The sequence below is a fragment of the Mauremys reevesii genome, linkage group 1 (genome assembly GCF_016161935.1).
Source record: "Mauremys reevesii isolate NIE-2019 linkage group 1, ASM1616193v1, whole genome shotgun sequence".
In the NCBI taxonomy this organism is placed as follows: Eukaryota; Metazoa; Chordata; order Testudines; family Geoemydidae; genus Mauremys; species Mauremys reevesii.
Genome location: NC_052623.1, coordinates 192,739,095 through 192,762,275, shown reverse-complemented (window position 1 = coordinate 192,762,275; position 23,181 = coordinate 192,739,095). Strand labels below are relative to the sequence as shown.

General features: G+C 40.0%; 1 long non-coding RNA gene across 1 annotated transcript in view; it reads right to left on the bottom strand.

Moving 5' to 3' along the window:
- LOC120396107 overlaps positions 1 to 21,126 on the bottom strand; it is a 129,286-nt gene extending 108,160 nt beyond the window's left edge. Inside the window, exons 1-2 of the long non-coding RNA XR_005592986.1 lie at positions 21,065 to 21,126; positions 4,231 to 4,318 (exon numbers count right to left, since the gene is read on the bottom strand). This is a non-coding gene — a long non-coding RNA (uncharacterized LOC120396107). The remainder of the gene's footprint in view (positions 1 to 4,230; positions 4,319 to 21,064) is intronic.
- Positions 21,127 to 23,181: the final 2,055 nt, after the last annotated feature.

The following is a 23,181-nucleotide window of genomic DNA, read 5'->3' as shown; positions in this document are numbered from 1 at the left end:
ATTAGATATACAGTGTATAAAGAAACATCTGGGTCTGAGTCCATTCTAAATATTAATCATAGGAATCAGTGCCTGAATAGCCCTGAGCAACTGAAAAAAGATCTTATTTTTGTTTCACTTTATTTGCTTTGACCTTTTCATGAAAGGCAAATTCATGAAATTCCTTCTCATGCCACACTCCTGACACCAACTGATGTTCTTTGGTTTCCTTAATAACCCAGCAGTGATGAGAAAGATAACATATTTAATGTTCAGCAGGAATTTCTAAACTACACCATCAAGTCAGTCATGACCTTACACATTTCCTTCAGTATCCTCAAAGGACAGCTCCAAAATTTGATAATCTATGAACGCTTATCACTACACTTATGAGAAACTATACCTGTTTTGCTATTACTGCCAACATATGTTTAATCAGTAAGCAGAATGATCAGAAAGTTCAACAATGACTCGAAAAGCAGACCTAGCAAAGGTAAAATTGCCACTCTGCGTAGACTGAAATTTAGAAATGTCAAAGCTTCCAAAAATGACATTTCCAAGAAATGCTGACTGAATTGCTCTATTCTTGTGCCTATTGCAGGAACAGAGAAGAGGTGGGGAGAACAAAAGTTGCTTGCTATCTTTATTCCAAGCCCTGCCAAAAATCTCTGGGTAAGTTAGAGCAACCTCAGGACCACTGGAACCAGAGAACAGACAGACTGCAATGAACTGCAGCCACAGCTTCTCACTATCCCCTCTGATCACCCTGACTCTCCCTGTAAAAACCAAGGGTCAGGAGGGAGTCACTTAGGGTGACCAGATGTTCTGATTTTATAGGGACAGTCCTGATTTTTGGGTCTTTTTCTTTTAGCCCCCTATTAGCCCCCACCCCCAATCCCAATTTTTCACACTTGCTGTCTGGTCACCCTAGAGTCACTCCACAAATTTTACACCAGCAGGGGACCCCCAGCAGCAATTCTTCCCCCTCCCACCCCCACAATTTATGGCTTCTTTAAAAAATTAAGCATGCTCCACTGAGTATCAAAATGGATGTACATGATACGTAGGTAGCCCCACTTGATTTATACATTAGATACATTTCATGGCTTTTCTATTTTGCAAGTATAGCGTAGGAAGGTAAGTTGGTTCTTAAAAGCATCATGCTATAATGGCATATCAGAGTCTCTCTGCTTGAACCAAGCAGCATGTACATTGTTCTGTCCTTCTTCCTCCTTTTAACTCCCTAGCTAACCTATTCCAGATCACCTGGCCAAAAGTACCATAACCTGATCTGTCACCATTACTTTGCCTAGTTGGTTTGCTTCAGCTATCTGTTCTAGGGAATATACAAATAGACTAACCAATTTAAATGCCATGTTACATGCTGAACAACTGGTTCATCTCAATCCTCTTCCCTAGGTTACCCTATATCTATAGACCAAATTAAGGTCTTTGTTCATCCAAAGCTTCTAGAAGGTTTTCATTTATTAAAGATACTTTAGTCCATAGTCTGCAGATACAACAGCTGACTTTGCTTCTCCTCCCTTATGTCACAGTCATCAGTAACAAAGGCTCTCCTTCCCCTATCGAAAACTGTTTTTACCATGCTGGGAGAAGTAATTATCTCTGCCCCTCCCAAATTATAGGTTTTCATAGTTAAATATTTTATTTCTAGAGAAAAATAGCTACATAATTGCAAACGTTTGTCAGTCACAGCGCTACAGGCAACCATGTAGTTCCAAGGAGTTTCTATTCATAACCTTTATATACACATATTTTATAAGTGTCTTAGTGTATATATTGTTACAGAAGCATCATCTCAATCCTGAAATAAGCCCCATCATCATCAGTGGGGAGCTCCCTGGGTTGAGGAGTCTGCCCACACAGAATTCATTGTGATTAATAATATGAAATTAGTAGTACATTCTCCTCCAGCTGAGGCCATATAGCTCCCACTGAAGGAATACATAATACCGCCAACTGTTGTAAATAAATTCAAATATCTTTTTGTGAACATAATGGATTTTTTTAAAAGTTACAATTCAACTGACTACACCTAAAATGTCAGAAAACCAGCCTCGTCCACAATACAGTCAACATACATAGTACATTGTAAAGATACCACACTATTTTGAGTGCAAACACTCCCCCCAGAATAAGACACTCATGACCATACTTTCAGTATGGAAGTAAAGTCATATGTCTAATCAGTTACCTCCTCACTAACAAACAATATTCACACTACCACCAAATATACTTGAGATTTCACTGATGATCTCTAATTAGGCATACTATAAACTGAGAACAATTATGAAATGTAATGTCATAAATTATGTATGAGTCAAAATTTGATCGGTCCCCACAATTTTATTCAGCATCCTCATGGAAGACACTCAGATAAATATTTGTGAAGAAAAAGCAATGATCTCTTGCGTCTCTTCCCAACCTGTAGGAGAAATAGCTTGACACGTGAGCTTGGTTTGTTTGGGTGGTGTGCAGTGTCTGTAAGGAAATTATTGAAGGAAAGCTAAGTAGAACTGAATTTTGCATTTATTAGCACTGTAGGAACACTTTCTACAGCAATTTCCCTAGTTTAGGTCCATCTTCTGTGAACGTTCTGCCCCCCTCATTGTTAGTCAACAGTTTCACAGTTCTCGTAAAACATAGCTGTAGTGGGAGGCCATGGTGGTGAAGGGAGGGATAATTCCTCTCATGTTAGCTATAACCAGTTCCATAGCAGGCTTAAAATATTAGGACATAGATCTTGAACTGTGTTCTGCATTCATTGGTGAGCCAGTGCAGGGGTGCAGCATTGATATGTTCATTGGGGACTGTGTTGCTAAACAATTTTTTATTTTGCATGAACTGAAGCTTTTTCACGGTTTGTGGCTTCATTCCTAGTTTTGACTATAGCTGATCAAAACTCAGAATTTCTGTTTGTAATGGAGATTGCTCTACTCACCACTTGGCAGCACCTCCTCGTGGGTCCCCTGGGCAATTAGCTCGGACACCTGCTCTGACGCCCCTTACTGTGGTTATACAGCCCATCATTCCCTTTCCTTACTCTATGGCATCTCATGCACTGGGAGCTGCAGCACTTTCCTCTTCATGGCTTAGCCCTCCAGCTTAGTCACATAAAAGTTCTCCACCTTCCATGGTATCCAAGTCTGCTTCTGGAGTGCTTCCAGCCATCCCCAAATGGGCTATTCCTAGTGTGTTATTCCAGCAGCGACTAGTAGGGGAACCTGGGCCCGTCCTCTACATCAGGTTGAAGTCCATGGACCCTCAACACAGCAGCTCAGGGCTTTTACTCTCCCTACTACTCCTACCCACTTTTCCCCCTCCCCCCTTGTATCCAGGAGTAAGGCTGCAAGGAAGAAAACTCTGCAGTCAACCAACTCCCTCCTCAGCTGGACTTAATTGGAAGGCTGGTTTCCTCCAGTTGAAGCCTAAGGTTAATTGACCTAACTTACCCTCTCAAGCCTTGTATCACATGTCACCCCTTCAAACTGTTCTACAGGAAATTCCAACATTTTGAAAACTAGACTTTCCAAAATTTCCCATGTAAAGCAAACACTGAGCAGGTCTCTTAAAAAAATCATTTTTTCCCCAAAATGAAATGGGTCAGCCAGCCCCACCCCTGACTCTGGGGAAGTCCCCTAATGTAGAACAGGGATCCTAGAAGCTCTGAAAGCCTTGGCTTTACCCAAGGCTACTAGGGCTGAAAGATTCCTGACTGCACAACGGGGAGCCTGGATGGCCTGATAGGCCCATTTTTATTGGGGTTTTTAGAGCCTCCAGGCTCCCTACAACTTAGTGGAAAGCTTTGGCACCTTGAGAGCCCTAGCTCCAGCCAGGAACCCTGCTTGTGTTTCCATGGAAGTATGTGGCTACTGCACCATTTCCATGAAATGTTTCCATTCTGATTAACTGGTATTTTCTGATAAAACCAGTTTTGGAAAATTCCTGCCTAGCTCTAGTTATGAGCTGCAAAATAAATAAATAAATAAATAAATAAAATAAAATAAAAAAATCAATCTTTGATATCACAAATGAGTGGCCAGGTCTGTCAGAGGATGGAGCAGTTTCCTGACCAGTCACAGATAGAAGTGGGACTTTTCTGCCATTATAACTCTATGGGCGTACAACACTGAGGAATGAAGAAGGGCCCCAATGCTGTAAACAAACTTACCAGTCTGGGAAGAGATACCTTGGAGAGTTGGGGCTGATGCTGACATTCAAAATACTTACCTCATTATCAGTATCAACTCAATGTTGCCTGTGTCAAGTTTTTCAAGTCATAACTTTCTGTTCTTAGCATCACTTAGAGAGTGAGAGCCTGTCAGGGAATGCAAAAGTTAATGTTCCTAATGTAATGTTAACTTGATCACATAATCTGCAGTATACCTTATATTCCTGAGCAGTTAAATACTTTTATATACTACATGTATTTAAAAAAATAGATTTCAGGTTGATGCTGCAAGAAATATAACTTGTGCATTTCCCAGATTTTTTTAAACTATCCAAACTTACTCCATATTTGTTTTTAATTAAAAAAAAATTAAAATGGCAAAAAAGTCAGCTTTACTTATTTAACTAGTAACAAAGAGATTTTTATTCTGATCTCCTTTATTCCAGTTTTATGCCTGTGTAACTCCATTAACTTCGCAGGAGTTCCTCCCAATTACTACAAGCATCAATGAGATTAAATTCAAGCCCCAAATTTTTAAGGGGAACAGGATAACAAAAGGCTGGGTTTCTATCTTTGGTGCTGCTGTTGTTGTTTAGCCCGATAGATTCTTCTGCAAAACAAATGCCACAAGGCAACAGCACATTGACTTACACTGCAACAGCTGTATCACCACCACTTAGGAAAAATAGAAAACCTAATTCTCCTCTTCCTACACCAGTCAGTCAGGAGTAACTCCACTAGAATCAGTGGTGAAACCGTATGTGTGAACAGAATCAGGCCCATGGCATCCTGAATGTGTTTCAGCTGGATTTGGGCAGTAGTAGTAGCAAGGTATGGATGAGATTAGGTTCAGATTTAGTCAGGTTTGAGGTAGAATCTATGCAAGAGACTATGGCTTGGATTCTACCTTGCTGAAATTTCATGAAGTGTTCTTTCATCATTTTAGCCAAAGTGGTGGTGATCTTAGTAAGTCAGACCATTTAATGATGTTTTGCCATCTTTCATGGTGGAAGCTTCTGAGTATCAAACTAGAATCTTACCCATTCTACCAACTTGAGCAAAAACCTGAAGTGGCAACTTTTGAGATTTCAGCTGCATCCAACCCCAAATAGGCCTCTTCTGCTTTGGGATTTAATTGCAATCAAAACCATAAGTGTGTATTTGGATTTAGGGATTCAAATTAGTACTTTTATTGAAATAAACTGGATTTTGGATTCAAATGTGCCATTTAAGTCCATTTCTCATTTGAATGAGAGACTTAAAATCTGCCTCATGTAATTAGTGTCAGCTGGAAGGCAGAATCCCCTGAACCCATTATGCTGTTCTGAGTGAATGTGCATTCTGGACTCACCGGTGATTAGATACCACGGTGACAGGTGCTATTAGAAAAACCTAGATAAATTGGATACAGTTATGAACTTGGGTAAAATCTTGTTGTGGTTTGAGTTAAAATGCCATTGAGATTGAAAGGAGTTCACAATGATCCATTAACATAACTATAAGCATAAGCCCCCACCTAAGACAGGGTGGGTGTGAACCTGCCAGGAGCTTTTGGCAGATTATTGGGTGGGATGGGAGGGTATCACACAAACACTGAGAACAGACAAGAATGGAGTGGGGCAGAGCCAAGCAAGAGCCTATAGGCACAGTATGATCCTGGGAAAAGCCACAAAGATTGCTTTGGGGTCTGGTGTTGGCTAGAAAGTCTTTGGGGCTGTAAATTAAGAACTTCTCCTTTTGTTCTTGGTTCCTTCTATGTTCCAGAACACAGGATTTTGTACATTCCTTATAAATAAAAAAGATTGCATCACAGAAAATACCAGACTCCATTACTTCCTACTTCCCACTGGAACAACCCTATGGCCCCAAACTTTGACCAGCTGCTTAGGTTGAAAAGGAAGCAGAGCTACCATAGATTAAATTGGTAGAGGATGGGGCTTCTTTAGACTCTGTATGTTAGCAAATGCTTATTGAGCAAGCTGCGGCATTTTTTCCTTCACTCGTAATTTTAAACATTCAGCTCCCCAACCCGTAAACCTAGCTCTCCTACCCTACTGTACTGAAACTTCATATATCATTAGCAACTCCAATCCAAGAATATCAAGCACTTTGCAAACATTAATTAAGCTTTGACATCTGTAAAGTAGGCAGGCATTAGGATTCCAATTATACAGATGAGAAAACTGAGTCAGAGAGAGAGAGAGAGAGAGAGAGAGAGAGAATGTTACTGGGCCAAGTTACAATGCTGTTTATTCAGACTGCGCACTTGCAGGTAGAATTTCACTCTAACTCAATAGAACTAGGTTGAATTATTATGTGCTGGCACTGGGAACTTTTTACATGATTTTTTAAGGGATGTTCATAATCACTTCCATGGACCATACTGTTCTAATTATGGGCTTTCATCCAAAGACTTTTTCTAACAATGCCAAACTAGATGACACTATTGCATTATGCACAAAGGTTGAGTTAGGAATAAAGCAGACCAAATGTATTTCAATTCTTATGTATAAGATTTGAACTCAGGTCTCCACAGCTGAAGTATCAGTACACAAAGGACTGCATTATATAGCAGCCCCCCCTCCAGAAAGTCTGTTTTTCCAGGTGGGTTTGATACCCCTGAGATGAACAGTTTTACAGTGTAGTATGCTTGCTATTGCAAACTAATTGAGTTTCAGTACCTTGAAGCTGAAATGGTGTTGATCCAATGATTTATTACTCAAAATATGTAGCCCACTGAGAGAATCAACAGGGAAACTGTACTTTTTAAATTAGTTTTTTAAGCTTATATAGATTGACAGTGGCAAAATTCTTTGGCCTTATCACTAATGGCAGGTGCAGTGTATTCTATTAACAAATTGAATGTTATTTTCAGAACAGGTGCTAGAGTGGCAGGTTGAGCCTCAGGCATCCAGTCACCTTCTCTGCTGTCCTATACTCCATCCTGCACATAACTGCAGAGGATGCTCCTTCAGTGTTGGATGTAAACAATTTCCTCTATTTGCTGTATACATATACATTATGCAATACCACAAGGGAGATTTTTGAACTGAGAGATAAGCAGGAAAACCATTACAACTTCCCCCAGTTTTTTGATGTTCATGAACTATCTGGACTCTGCCTCTAAATCTCTTCATGGTATTGAATCAGTTTTGTTGAAACCAATTTTTAAAAGTTTAGGGTGAGATTTTCAAATCTGTCTAAGGGATTTGGATGCCCAGTTCCCAATAAAATTAACAGGAATTAGGTATTCAGTTTCCCTAAAAAGATTTAAGAACCCCACCCTTTGAATTTGTTGTTTCAAGAAGGGCAGTTATTGAAATACATACACCCTTCTGATCTCCACTGAACTACCTTTCCACTCTTGAATTCATGAGGACCAAAAGCTTTTTGTTAATCCCTTCTCTTAAGGTGTTTCTTGCCGGAATACTGTAACAGGATCTGCCAAACATCTATTCTCAGGGGTGTGGGGGGGAGTGAGGTGGGGGTAAGGATTGCAGGAATAGTGCTTCTGAGTTTTAACAACAAAGGTAGATGCCAAATTACACACATTTTTTTGGGCAGAGAGCAAAATCCTACTTACAGATCTTAAACATCTTCTAGTATCAACCCCCCTCAAATTAGGTACAATTTCGTGGGGAGGGGCGGGGAAGGGGGAGAGAGATGGACTGGGAGATAAGATGAGGAAGTCTTGTCTCCTTCAGTTTACTTTTCAGTATCCTGTTTATGTCCTTTTCAATGTGACTGTATGAATAAAAAAGTTCTCAGTCCTGGTGTCTCCAGTTATTTGTACTTTTATTTGTAGTAAATATTTATATTATATTAGCATCTGAAGGGTACAAGCATGATTGGGAACCCATCATCTGGGACACCATACAAGACAGACCAGACAATTCCTTGGTTAGAGTTTGTTTTCAGCCCTAGGTTTGGAGAAGGCAGTTACTCTTCCTGGACAGAGAACCCTCTGCTTCCAATTAATATTGATTGATAAATGCAGCGAGATGGGATATTGGTTGGACGGACTGACAATTATTTTAAATATAAAACACTAACATACTGTACATTAATATGAATATTACTAAATCATATACACAGATATCTACACACACAGCTCTCATCCTCCCAGTCAAGCATTAGAATCACTCAATCTCTGGACTAAGTCCTCGTCTCTTATCTGCCACCAGAGAGGACTGTTTCTTTAAAATTAAAACCATAATATAGACTGTCAAATTAGTGAAGAGATGGGCAATGCACTACTACTGAAATACTATTCCATGATCTAAATAAAGAAAGTTTCTAGGCAATGTGTCAGTCTTCCCCCCCCCCCCCAGTTTTCTGCCATTACTTCTACTTAGATTGCCATATACTAAACCGGGGTAGGCAACCTATGGCACGGGTGCCAAAGGCGGCATGCAAGCTGATTTTCAGTGGCACTCACACTGCTCGGGTCCTGGCCATCAGTCCGAGGAGCTCTGCATTTTAATTTAATTTTAAGTGAAGCTTCTTAAACATTTTAAAAGCCTTATTTACTTTACATACAATAACAGTTTAGTTATATATTATAGACTTATAGAAAGAGACCTTCTAAAAACGTTAAAATGTATTACTGGCATGTGAAACCTTAAATTAGAGTTAATAAATGAAGATTCGGCACACCACTTCTGAAAGGTTGCCGACCCCTGGACTAAACCATTCTTCTCTCCCTCTGCTAGGCTATTCAAGTATTTCTGGGTAGTTATATTTCTCACTTTCTTTATGGATAGATTGTTGACCCCTTCCTCACATTTGAGTACTTACTTCGGTGACTAGTCACACTGACTTCATATTGGCCTGCTATCATTATTTAGCCAAGGTATACATACTGGTATCTAGTTCTTTAAATTTGTTCTTATAAATCAGTCCCTCTAGAACTAGTCTCTGAATTCTCTCCAATTTGTCAGCATCTTTCTACTCTTCAAATACATATTTCATCTAATGTCCACTTGCACCAGGTGGTGTTTATAGCTCTCTCAAGTTATCATCTGCTATATACAACTTTTTTTCATGTGAGACATGGCTAGTGTGTGTAAGGCTGTTTTGACTATTTGCTGCCTTTGCAGTAGTGGTGTGCCATAGCAATTACAACTACACATGTATGCCATCTGGTCAAGGACTGCCAGCAAAAAATGCTTCGCAAATTATGTGTTATTGCTTTTTAAATAGCAGTTTTCAGTCCACATTAAGGATAAGTGTCTTACTAAATTCCAAATTCATACTCAGTCCTCTAGTTTGTAAAGTGGATTGATGTTTTAATACAAAAATATTAGGAGCGGAACTTGAAGAGCAGCAGAAATGATCCGTTGGTTAAACTCAGGCCAATGTCTATAATGATTTATTTAAATTTAACAGAACCAAGGTTGTTCAATCTGGGGCTCAGTTTTGCTTCTTCTGCTTTTCATGCATTTTTATGAGAATCACACTGAAAATCCTATAGTCTAGTTACTCCAGTATTAGAACATATGTCATGATATACATAGACAGAAAAGATTCTACCATCTGAAATTAGTGCAGTTTAAACTAAGGGCAATGTTTATCAATACATTACATGCTCAATCACCTTCACTTGTATGAAGATTTTTGGTCTTCAAGATAAACCGTTCTGTCATGATTGTATTAATGAACCAGTAAAAAGAAAATACTGCATACCCACATAGCAACTGAGCAGAGTTTGTAAGGCACAATGTTGCACCAGTATAAGAACATCTTTCATCAGGGGATTTCAAAGCAGTTCTCAAATGTTAATTAAGCCTCAGAATACCACTGTGGGTAAGCATTGCTTACAGACTTGTAATCTGAGGCACGAAGATTCAGCAGTTTGCTCAAAGTAACACAAGAAGTCAGACAGTGGCAGAACCTGGTAACTTGAGACTCTTGGCACATATTCGCCTACTCTAAACCATATTCAGCTGCCAGAAGGAGAAAGTGTTTTGATGCAGATGTTCATTACTTGCAGCTGTTTGTTTGCACCTGGCATCTGAAGGACATGTCTGGTACAAGGTCCCATGCTCCTTGATATTACACAGATGGGAACTGAAACATAAAATAAATTATCTTGCATAAGTGCTGGCTTAACTCTGGCTAGCTCTCAGAGTTATTGTAGCTAAATGGAAGTCGCAGAGTCAGTGTATCTGCACAAGTGAATGTGGTTTGAGGAGGGGATGGGGCAATACACTCATCAATCTTTACAACTGCTTCATGGAAGTGTGCTATGAACTTTCATGATCACCAGTTTCTAGTCTCCACACATGAGTGATGGAGGCCAAGCATGTCCCTTAGCCCCCTGACCACCTCTATCCATTCACTGTGGATATGGAGCACTCTTAAGCACATGTTCTTGTTTAGCACTCAAGACTAAAAGCCTCCCAAAATATCTGGCCAGACAAAGGGTGAGAGGCTGCAATATGTTCCCAGTGTCAAGAGACCTATGCAGGACAAGAGAAGGCTTTGTCCTTAATTTCCCATTTATTTATTGATAGTGTGACAAAGTTCCTCCTCTACCTTGGTGGGTCCTGCGCTTATTGGCAGATTTGCTCACCTCAGTGATCTTCCCCTCTGGTGGAACCCACAGTCTGGGGCAACTCCTCCTGTGTCTGATCAGGAGTTGGGAGGTTTGGGGGGAACCCGGGCCCACCCTCTACTCCGGGTTCCAGCTCAGGACCCTGTGGATCGCAGCTGCCTATAGTGCCTCCTGTAACAGCTGCATGACAGCTACAACTCCCTGGGCTATTTCTCCATGGCCTCCTCCAAACACCTTCTTTATCCTCACCACAGGACCTTCCTCCTGGTGTCTCATAATACTTGTACTCCTCCAGCAGCACACCCTCTCAGCTCCTTGCGCCTCTTGCTCCCAGCTCCTCACATGCACACCTCACTGACTAACTGGGAGGCTTTTAACTAACTAGTTCCAGCCAGCTCTTGATTGGCTTCAGGTGTCCCAATCAATGTAGCTATCTCCACTGCCTTCTAGAAAGATCTTAATTGGCCCCAGGTGTCTTGATTAACCTGGAGCAACTGCCATTTGGTTACCATGGTACTAGGGATTTGTTTAGCCTGGGGCTAAAATACCTGTTCCTCACTACTTTACTGTAGCCATCTGGCCTTGCCCCATCACAATAGATATTAGGGAAAAAATTAAAAATATTTTTTAAGGGAGTCATATTGCTTACAAACGCTTATTCTCAAAATGTTACAGTCACTGAAAGGAAACACATTTTTTGGTGATTTTTCAAACAGTTCTACTGTTCCTAACCCTCCCCCAAGGAACATAAGAACAGCCATACTGGGTCATACCAAAGGGTCATCTAGCCCAGTAGCCTGTCTCCTGACAGTGGCCAGTGCCAGGTGCCCCAGAAGGAATGAACAGAACAGGTAATCATCAAGTGATCCATCTCCTGTCCCCCTTTCCCAGCTTCTGGCAAACAGAGGCTAGGGACACTGTCCCTGCCCATCCTGGCTAATAGCCATTGATGAACCTATCCTCCATGAACTTATCTAGTTCTTTATTGAACCCTATTATAGTCTGGTCCTTCACAACATCCTCTGGCAAAGAGTTCCACAAGTCGACTGTGCGTTGTGTGAAGAAATCCTTCCTTCTGTTTGGTTTAAGCCTGCTGCTTATTAATTTCATTTGGCGACCCCTAATTCTTGGGTTATGATTAAATAACACTTCCTTATATACTTTTTCCACATCAGTCATGATTTTATAGACCTCAATCATATCCTCCCTTAAACATCTCTTTTCCAAGCTGAAAAGTCCCTGTCTTATTAATGGATGTTTCTAGTTGTTGGCTCTGTATGGACTCAGCAAATCAGACTTATCTGGCAGCTAGTTTCATTTGTGCAAGTAATGTTTACATTAAACTGCTGTACTTTGGTCAATTGGGACAAATTCTTCCTTTTTCTTCAAACCCTAGCCTTATATCTCTCTGCCCAGCCATGCAACCTTCCAGCTAAATCTTCCAGTGCAAGCTGACAATTCTACTTTTGACTAATATAAGAGTGTGTAATTTACCTGAAAGCCAAGAATAAACAGGACATACTTGATCATGAATAGAGTCCTAGATGGTAGCAACACAGAGCAATTACACAGCTGTGTGAGGAATCATCATGTGGATCTCACCAGATTTCCAGCTGGCTGAGAGTGGTACTATTTTCTGAGAACCTTTGAAATATTTCTACCAAAAGGCCACCAATCCTGGCAAACTCTGCTCTTTCTTCAAACTACAATTTGGAAACCTGCTCAGGTCAGCTGCTACCCCTGGACCCTGTGCACATCCCATACATTCAAGCGACTGTATTCTGAACAAGATTTTCAACAATGGCTCCTGTGGCCCAATAGTCAGAAGTACCAAGAACTAAACACTCCATGGGAGTTAGGAGGAACTCAGTGTGGTCAGCACCTTTGAAAATTAGAACATTTACTTCCCTCTTCATGCTCACTATCTTCACCTTAACTAACCACTAAGCCTCATCTCTGTGGAGTTGTTGTGGGGATTCTCTCATATCTATGAGCACTGTACATGTGTCCCCACAATAATCCTTAACCTACTGCCCTGAAGTCAATACACCATTGACATCAGTGGGAGAAGGACCGGGGCCATAGTGGACACCTCTTTGCACATTGACTTTCTGTAGCACTCTGCTGTATATTGTTCCCCTTTCCACAGTTTTACTGCAGCTCATCTGCTAGAATCTCAACATGGATTAGGATTGTCAAATTTCCCCCAAAGCCACATCTCTGACACAACAGCAAATTCTAACAGCCTCCCACACTGGAATGGCATTGTCTGGAACCATCAGATAACATTATATAATGTTCCGGATGTATTGAACTTAGATAGTTAACAAATGTTTTAGATCTTAATAAACATAAGAGATGCGGATAGGAAAAAATGAGGTAATGGTGAGAGGAAGGGGAGCATGAATAAATCAGGAGAAAACGCCTTCAGATCTCTTTGGTAGTGGAGAAGTGAGATTTTGTTCCAGAATTTTTTTTAAGCCATTTCTTTAACCATGCCAATTAAAGACCAATACTTTGAGTGCATAGTATAAGAAAAATGAAATGGTATATTTAAGTACTTTGTTAGTTTTCCCTCCCCCTGTCTCCACACTTGAACTTTATAGTTTTACTATTTCTGATGTTGAACATCAGAAAATGGCATCATGCAGCATATGGCTGCTTGGCCTTGTCTGCATTATTTGTTATAGACAGGAATTTTCTATGTAATTGTAAATCAGTCCTATACACAAATGAGGTGAAGAGAAATCACAATTTTATCCTAGACTTACATCAGCTGTGATGTTGAGTGCACAATTATATTTCTTTTTTAGCTTCAACAGGCACAATCTAGGGAGACAGAAGGAATGGACTTGGACTCAAGGTATCTGGGTGCTATTCCCCATTCTGCCACTAGCTGACTTGCTGTAGACAAGTCACTTCCCTTCTCTGTGCTGCTGCTTAACATGGAAGCTCTTCACAGAAGGGACTGCCTCTTCTGTGTTTGTACAGTGCCTGGTACGAAGGGAGTCCTATCTCAGTTGAGGTCTCTATGCACTAATGAAAATCATGAATTTAGTTACCACAATTCAAGTCAACATATTCCAACATTCACCACACTATGGTATCTGAGAAAGAAGTTCTTTTTCATTCAGTGTATAGAAAAAAAAACACCTGGTGTCTCAGATCCCAGAGTGTGGGAGTTCTTGGTAAATGCTGGAGTTTAGTTATAACCCACATACCTGAATATGCCCTGCACTTTATATAATGCCTGATATTATGTAGGTATTTCATTTTCCAAGCAACAGCACAACATTGCCTTTGCTATTTGTCATACATTTGTTTCCTGTGTTGTACATCTTACTGAAGTCTCATCTGTATAGGCAGCTGACAAAACTATCTAGCTTATACAAAAGCTCAATGGAGTTTCAGCAATAAAGAAAAAGAGGGAAAAATCATAGAACATGATGTTAATGGTCACAGCCACCATTGTGTGTGTGTCGGGGTGGGGGGCTTTCTCACTCCCACAGGCAGTTCAGATACCACAATATCAAAGCTCTAGCAGAGAACCCTCACATTACTGATACTTTCACTGCTGTTGCTATGACTAGTGTTGCTAAGGAAGTGTCCGGCCAAAAAACCATCTCCTAAAGGCACAGTATGTGAATTTGAGGAAAGCAGTGATATATTAATGCCACCCAGGGCAATATATTTTTCCTCTTCCTCCTCAACCGGATAGTTAAAAAAAAAAGTAAAAACCAACCTCTAATAGGGCAATGAGAACTGAACACCAACAAGTGACATTGCAGATTCTGAAGTGGCATAATAAGGAAGTATCAGTCCATTGCATATTTAGCTAAAATGTTCTCCTTGGTGGTGAAGCAGGTCAGATAGATAATCTGACAGCTATAGCAGACTGTGGCTCTGGACAGGACTAAAAAATAACAACAGCTCCTTTTCTTCAGAAGTAAGGGAAGTGGCAGTGGTTATAAACAGCACAAAGGAAGATTGAGACATGATTAGTATTAGTGTCAGTCATAACAGCCCATTATATCATTCACATAATGTTTGTAAACTGCTTGATAGATGAAAAGCACTAACTAATTATAATGATCTCTACATTTGGTTGGTAATAGCTATCTGCTGTACTAAACACAAAATGAAAGAGCTCTGGGGCAGATAGTCACAGTTGTGAAGTATAAAGGAGCTGAGTCCTATTTGCCTTAAAAATCTCACAAATAATGGCATTGACTTCAATAAGTCAGGAACAAGCAAGAACTGGTCAGCAGGAGGGTGGAGGATCTCTATGGAAATTCTACAGCACAATGCTTGTTCCCTTTGTTGTAGTTTGTCTTGCAATACTACAGTGATCACCCTTAGATCTGCCATTTGCTTTTCATACTGAGATAACCTTGTCTTAGTTCTTGCACTATTTTGCATAATCCCAATTGCAAGTACGGGTACATTTGCAAATATTAAGGCAACTTTATCAATTTACCTCGGTCTATTTAATGATAGGTGGCAACTGAGTGTGAGAAATTCAGCTCTCCAGAGGATATGGAAAAAGAGAGAAAGATCTATTTAATGTACATAAAGCTACAATCCCAGAATCAAGACACTCTCAATGTGCTTACATATTGCATTTTTACCACATCCTGTGTGTTTTTTTGTCTGCTGTCTCAGGGTTAGGGACTTATTTCCACAGAGCTTACTTTCAAGCCAATTTATTTTCCACCAAAAAAATTCCCACCGTTGCTATCACCCTTGCACCTTCAATGATGGGAGCTCCACTGTAGACAAGCTGCTGCCACCTGACAACTTTTAACGCCCAGGTCTTCTCTATCTGCTCTGAGCACAATTAGATAAAATGGAATGCTTTGCAGCAACTCTGACCCCTCCCCATCTAGTGTCCCATCACCAGCCATAGCTCTAAGGTTTGCATTCAGACACCATGCCTCTATTAATACATCACATGCAGATAAGATCAATTAGATTATAGCTGTATGGAAATTACATTGATTCATCTCAAACAGAGCTAGAAGTGCACACATAGTCAGGATGGAAACTTTAGTACAGAATTCTCTCATGAATTTGTTTACTGCAAAAGTTTATGCAACAAAACCAGAATTTATAAAAAAAAACATTAGGGCCTAAGCCAAAATTGCAATTTTTGAATACTTACAAAAAAGCAGGAAAAAAATTGAAACAATATTTCGCTGAAGTGGTTACAAATGTGAATGGACTTGGTTTATTAATTACTGTGTCTAGATTAGATACAGATTTTAACAGTCATCTGAAAACTTGTTGCGTGCTTTACTAAAAAGGTCCCCACACACAACTACCTGCTCCCTTTCATGGCTTCTGACTCTGACCCTCAGCTCTTGTTTCCTGGTTTCTGACTCCAGCTCTACCCACTAGGCCTGCATCTTCTGGCTGTGACATTAAATGATTTTCCTAAAATTATACTGAATTCTGAAGCAGAGCTGTGAATTGAGCCCTAATTGAGTCCTAAGTCCCATTCCATAGTTTTAATTACAAATCCAAACTATTTCTGAATTATTTTTTTAAACAAAACTCCTGTCTGAATTTTGGTTACATACATTATACACATGAAATAGTTTAATTTTATTTAAACCCCATTTATCTTAATTCAATAACCCTCTCATTTATATCAACAGGTTTCTAGTTTAAGTAGCATGTAAGTTTTACCACCACCCTCCGTCTCTTCTCAGCACCAATTTTAAATTGAAATTGTGTTATGACGGAGAAAGATTCTTATATAACTGTTAATTTATTTTCTTGACTTAAAATATTTTATTCATCCTGCTACGTGGTTCCTTTCTTTTGAGTTTAGTGGCTCATTTTACACAAAATTCATCACTCTTCAATTATTTCCATACAAGAAAGTGAGAAATTCTGTTGTCAGTTGCACTGGGGGTTCTGAAGCTTAATTAATATTTGTGAAGTATTTTGCACTTTAATGGAGCCTTCCATAGAAAGCTTTCAAAGTATTATTTTATTAATAACAGCCTCTCCCCTGGAAACTTCTATGTCATCTCCAAAGGAGAAGGAAAAACTACAAACAAAGATAATGAGGGAAAAGGCGATCCAAATATTTTACAACCTTAAGCAAATGTTTCAGATGTGGGGCAATGCATCAGGTATGATCATTTTATTTTCCTGGTTTTCCCATACTGATATTCTCTAAAACTGAGTTGGTTCACACATATGGCTTGTCTGCACAGTGAGGGAATGTGCTTAGTTAGGAGGATGGGCCGGGGAATGACTTTTAAAATACTTACATGCTGCGCATTAATGGGTTTATGTAGACCCTACCGGTGTGCACTAATGGTTCCCTAGTGCTCTTTAAACAATACTGCTTTAAAACCCATAGGGTGTAAAATGCTGAATAGCTTGTTCTGGCTTTTCTACACTATAGCAGACTGTGGGTTTTGATGTGGACAAAGCGGCAAAATGATGACAGACAAATGCATGGAATTAAGTAGCAGGCCACAACTTTTATGAAACCAACAGGGGAGAGATGCTACCTGCTCATCACCCATACTCTCCTATACCAGAATTTAATTGGTTCCATTGTGGGGGTTACTGAGCTCCTTATCATACAACCTGTAACTTGCACCAGAGTTATATGGAAAAGGAACCATGTAACCCATAACACAGGGTAGGGTCTCCTCAACTTACCCCCTAGGACTCAGCTCTCTCTGAGTCCTAGCACTTTCCCCCATGAGACAGTGCAGCAGGGCAGGGACCTCCACCCTTGAAGGTCCACCACAAGGTCCAATCCTCTCTCTGGCACATGAGTCAAGGCCCAACACCAAGTTCCCACATATTTTACCTCTGAGGAGCATTCATTTGATTCTCTTAACTGCTCTGGAATCCAGCTGCAAGTTGCAACAAACAACTCCACCCCCGTACCTCAGTTAGGTACTAAGTGTGTTCCTACTCAATTCATTGTGGCTTGAAGGTGCTGTGAGGAGGGCGAAAACCTCCTTGGTATACTGTCAATTGGCACATGGAAGAAATAATTCCTTCCTAATCCCCTAGACAGGCATTCAGCTAGACCCACAGCATCTGTCAGGCCAGGTTTCCATTCCAAGTTCAGGTGGGCTGCTGGAACAGAGCCAAAAGAGGCTCCAAATGATCATTGCACTGAGTTAAATCCTTTCCCCCGGCTGGCCAGTGGGTGCCAGAGATTCTCAAGTGGAGGAGCTACCTATTGTACCTTGGTGAGTGTGTCCCCTTCTTGCTACTATAACTGTCCACCACTGGCCACATCAAGTTCCCCCACCTATAGACGTGGGTGTGTCAGGGTTCCCTCCCCACTTTGAACTTTAGGGTACAGAGGTGGGGACCCACATGAAGACCCCCCTAAGCTTATTTCTACCAGCTTAGGTTAAAAAATCCCCAAGGCACAATTTCTCTCTGATACCTTGGATTAAGTAATGCTGCCACCACCAAGTGATTTAAACAAACATTTAGGGAGGGCCACATGGAGCCCTACCTTCCCCAAATATCCCCCCAAGCCCCTACACCCCCTTTCCTGGGGATGCTTGAAAATAATATCCTCACCAATTGGTACAGGTAAACACAGACCCAAACCCTTGGATCTTAAACCAATAAAAAGATCAATCAGGTTCTTAAAAAAAAATGTAATTAAAAAACAGTAAAAAAAAATTACCTCTGTAAAATCGGGCTGGTAAGTACTTTACAGAATAACAAAAAACTCAAAAACACAGAAAATCTCCCCTCTAGGCAAAACCTTAAAGTTACAAAACCAGGCATAAACCTCCCTCTTACACAAAGAAAAACACAAGCCAAAATAAAAGTAAACTAATGCATTTTCTTGCTAAATACTTACTAACTCTATAGAAGTTGGATTGCTTGCTTCCTTGATCCGACTCTGGCAAGCACACAGAACTGACAAACAAAGCCTCCCCACTAGATTTGAAAGTATTTTGTCCCCTTATTGGTCTTTTTGGTCAGGTGCTAGCCAGGTTACTTGAGCTTCTTAACCCTTTACAGGTAAGAGGATTTTGTGCCTCTGGCCAGGAGGGACCCCATAGCATTGTATACCAGAAAGGTGGTCACCCTTCCCTTTATATTTATGACAGGGTGGGTGGCACTTATTCAAAGATGACACACAGAAAATGTCTCCTGCAGAATATTCAGGAATTAAAACAAAACCATAACTTATAGCTTTAAAGATAAGCTAGGAATTCTTCAATTTTATATGTTGAACGTTTATTTTTTTATGGGAGTTAGCACTTAGATGTTATGCCTTGAGGAAGGGACCATCTTTTCATTGTGTGTACACAATGCCTCGCACAATGGATTACTCCCCCCGGTTGAATCCAACGAAGTGGGTATTCACCCACGAAAGCTCAGGCTGCAAAACGTCTGTTAGTCTATAAGGTGCCACAGGATTCTTTGCTGCAGATCCAGACTAACATGGCTACCCCTCTGATACTTCCCCCCGGTTGGAGCCTCTAGGCACTACTCAATACAAAAATATAAATAAGCACAAACACCATACCAGATTAGAACACAATATGGGTTTTTTGAAGAACTATTTTCAAACAATGCATTAGGCATATTTATGAAGCTTATGAAGTTGACAAGTTAAAACAGAAAGTAATCAATTTCTCACACTTATCAACTGAAATTTCCATCATCTTTCATGAATCTAAGCTAGCATTAGATACAACATATATAAGTAGTATTAAATGGGCTGAAGATAAATACATTTTTCAAAGGAAAATAAAACCCACTGCATTTCCAGTTACTCAAAACAATTGGAAAAAAAAGGAACTCTGTGAGGTGAAGCAATTCCTCCCCAAGAGAAAACGTGTTCTTCCACTGGTTTAATCAAAATGTCCTATCATTTCCTTAAAGAGCCTTCTCTTGCTGCTTCAGCTGAATTTCTACTCCTCTTCTATCCTTCTACACAATGTTGTCTCAGAAGATTGCAGCCATATCTATACTTTATCATCATTGAAATCCTAGTAAAGTAGGATTCTTGGACATTTGATGCATGTATGAATAATTAGAAAATGATTCAGCTGTGCATTCCTCAAGTGTCTTTTAAACTCACTGAAAGTTTAGACTCCTTTTTGAATATTCTTACTCTCATGAGTAGCTTTTATTGATGTGAGAAGCCCCAGTTAATTAAACCAAACTAATCATATAATTGAGCATTTGCAGGATCAGGCACTTGGTTATCTACTAATTTGTATTTAAATTATGTTTCTTTATTGCAAAGATATTAAAATCAGTACACTCCGTTTAAGGATCCAGTGTGACCAGCACTGAAGCAAACAATAAATGTAGCAAGTAGCTTTCATTTAAGTTGAGTAGAACCATTCTGACAAAATGCAAGATGACAGAAGCTCATTTAAGTTGTGACAGATGTGCTAGGATATTTATTCAAAATTATTATGTGCTGATGAATATCTGTCATATAAATATAAATTTACCAAAAACATTCATTTTCCCAATTACCAGTGGGAAATCATGTATAAACACAAAAAGTATAGTATGTAACAACTAACACCTTATTTATTTTTCCTCTTGCAACATCTGCTCAATCATAAACCTATAACCGACATATTTTAGTGGGTATTAACATCTACGTTCAATGAAAACTGAAAGCATTCAAGATTTATGAACACGTAGTTCTCATGGGAGATAGTTTTGAAATATTGGAGGGGAATAGTTGGGTGAGGAGATTAAGAAGTGTAGAGCTGAACTGCTCATATCTGAATAGACAGAAGTGACCAAAATGTTTTACCCTCTGACTGCTACTCGCTGGCTGATGTGAAATGGGATCTCAGCCCATCACCTTGTAGATAGATATACATATGACAAACACCATCTCTGGAACTGACACTCTAGACAAGTTTCATTCAAGAAGTCAAAAGACTGAATAGATACAGAGAATTAATTACCTTCACAGATATGGGACCTTTCACAGAGTCTCTTGGGGATAGTAAATATGGTAGAGCACAGGCACTCTATTTCACAAGGGACTTTAGAGACATTGTGTAAATGGGTCCCTCCCTCCCTTTTTTAGTCTAAAACATTAAAACATAATAGTAATAGTAATAGTACTGAAGTGTCACCTGTGACCATCTGGAACAGGATTGTTACAGCTTCTTTTATTCACAATTTTAATACACTTGGGAAGGGAGCAAACACACAGTTAGGGATGTGCTTCAATGTCTCTCTCTTCCATCTTCCCTCAAAAGAAAAAAAACCCACAAACAAAAGATGGTCCTACTGGAACGAGGGACAGTATTATACAAAGAGTAATCTCTAGAATGACTGATGGAAATCCTTACCCATTCAGATCAATTCTTCTGAATACTTCCAATGCAATTTTAGTTTCAGTGCTCAATTCTACACTTTTTACACAAGAACGTGATCATTTGGAATGATCATTTAAATGCTAAAAATATACTGGTGCTAGAGGAAGAGGAACAGATCTGAGTAACCTCCATTCTCCCCTTCTAGAGGCCATCATTCTCTCCTTCCCCTCTACACAATTAATTTAAAAAAGCTGCCCATCCTGCAAGGCTAGGATCCAAGTGGGATTAATTGAAATAGAGGTGCCTTTGCCCCAAATCATGCTTTTCTAAGCAAGCACCACCTGTTTTACTTGCAGTGTCTTATTGAGGTTTGATTTTCCCCCCCCACAACCTACTTTAAAATAACTCATACTCCAGCCCTCCCCTTCCATTCAGTGAAGGAAAGGGCTGTGAGAGGAGCACACTGCAGAACCAATCAGGGTATAATTAGTTTGCTCTGACTCCTGCACACTTGTGACCAGGGGAAGGAAAAAGCAGTGTAGGATGAGGCAAGTGCTGTAGGAATACTGGCGGGTGGAGGGATGTAATTTCTTAAAGTCCCAGAACCTGGGGTCATGTGATGAGATGCTGTCAGTTTCCATTAAAACAAGAGTGTTTAGCTCATGTTTGCAGAGAAGAGCTTGAGAATGTGGACCCAGAAAGCTCAAAAACACCCACAAGTACCCAAATGTGTGTGTGTGTGTGTATATATATATATATATATATATAAAGCACTCATGATTTTCTGCAGCCTGACTTAAGATTTTTGAGCACTGTAAAAATATGTTACAACTTAAGGGGGGATATAGCAAAGATGTATTTATTTTTACTGGGCAGAAAGTCTGCCTCTCAGAGTCTGATCCTCTGTGACCTTCCTGCTGTCTTCCTCTAGTTCTGCAACTGTACAGCAATTCCTTCAGGACCCCACTAACTCGGCAAGGAGACACCTCCTTTGTATTATACCCAAATTAATATGTTCCTTTCATAATCTAGCCTTCCTGCACATCTGTTTTCCTACAGACAACAACACTGGCAACAAAATTGAGCATACCCATACTGCAGAAGTAGTTTCTGGTTTCATTGTTCAGATTTTCTTGTTGCAGTCTAAAATAAGAGCACAGTGCACATTGAACCAGATGATTGAAGGGATGATTTTAGTTCAGGTGTACATGGAAGGCATTAAGTCATACAACACTTATAAAGGCAAGATTCAGGAAGTACCTGATGGCCAAAGACGACATAGAACAACTACACCAACATGTCCTTTTTCTTGCAGTGGTAGTAAGCAAGGAGGAATTTATCCTACTCATGGAACTCCTGGATCACTTGCCAGGTGTATACAGTCTCGCAGAGACAATTGCCAGCCAAAAAAGCACTGCGTCTCCTAGTGCTTCATGTTTTCTTTGAGGAAACAGAAACCAGGTGTTTCATTAGCAATAAGGAATACAAACAGAGGTGCCAGCATTAATGCAGTGGCACTACTATTTGTCTTCTAGCTTCTTCCAAGAGGCAACTCCAGACTTTGGGAGCCCCAGGTCACTCCCCAAGCTAGGCCCCTCCTGACACCTGATCCTCTTTCTCCATTTTCACTCATCATACCACATCAGAGAGAGTCCCTGGTAGAATTAAAGAAAATTAGCATCCACTTGTAATTGGGAATGACTGATGGCATAAGTAGCTGGGAATCCAGAGCCAGGATGTATGCAGCAGGCATTTGAATGGCACCTGTGGTGATGATCTATCCAGTAGTTTATCCAAGATTGATTCAGGATTAGCTCACTGAACCAGTATTCAGTACCAGGAGCCTTTGAATGTACTAGGTGTTCATTACATTCCTAACTTGAGAACTGGACCTAGACCACTAACCTGCCTCATCTTCGTTTTCTGTGGGTGTGTGTTTAAGTAATATTGTGCTAAGCCTTCCAAGCATATATTGGGTGCAGTTTATTATTTTAGTAGTACAATAATTAGATGCACTTAGTTTTGTAGTATTTTATGTTTGTTATATTCTGAAGAAAGGGACTAAAAACTAAAAGTCAAAGGCAGATTGTTAACACATCACTGAATAGATTTTGGTGCTAAGTACAACTTGGCTTCATAAAAGAGAGATG